Raw genomic sequence first — 210 nt, 5'->3', positions numbered from 1 at the left:
CGAATCACTCCATTACTGTTACATAAAAAAATATAAAGTATTAGCGGGACAAATTCCACGGTAATAAAGAGACGCTCCTCTCTCCGCTTTCACTCTCCTCCGCTCACTCGCCTCCCTCTTCTATTTCTTTCCCCTCTATCTTTCCTTATCCCGCAGTGGTACCCTCTCTCACTCCCAAATCTTCCTGAAAATACTCTTCCATACATCTTA

General features: G+C 43.3%; 1 long non-coding RNA gene across 1 annotated transcript in view; it reads right to left on the bottom strand.

Annotated features, from left to right (window-relative positions):
- The window catches only part of LOC119585471, a 2,760-nt gene that overhangs the window by 404 nt on the left and 2,146 nt on the right, over window positions 1-210 (bottom strand). The gene's annotated exons all lie outside the window — the stretch shown is intronic.

This window comes from Penaeus monodon, chromosome 19, assembly GCF_015228065.2.
Source record: "Penaeus monodon isolate SGIC_2016 chromosome 19, NSTDA_Pmon_1, whole genome shotgun sequence".
Lineage (NCBI taxonomy): Eukaryota > Metazoa > Arthropoda > Malacostraca > Decapoda > Penaeidae > Penaeus > Penaeus monodon.
This window is presented reverse-complemented; position numbering and strand designations above follow the sequence as displayed.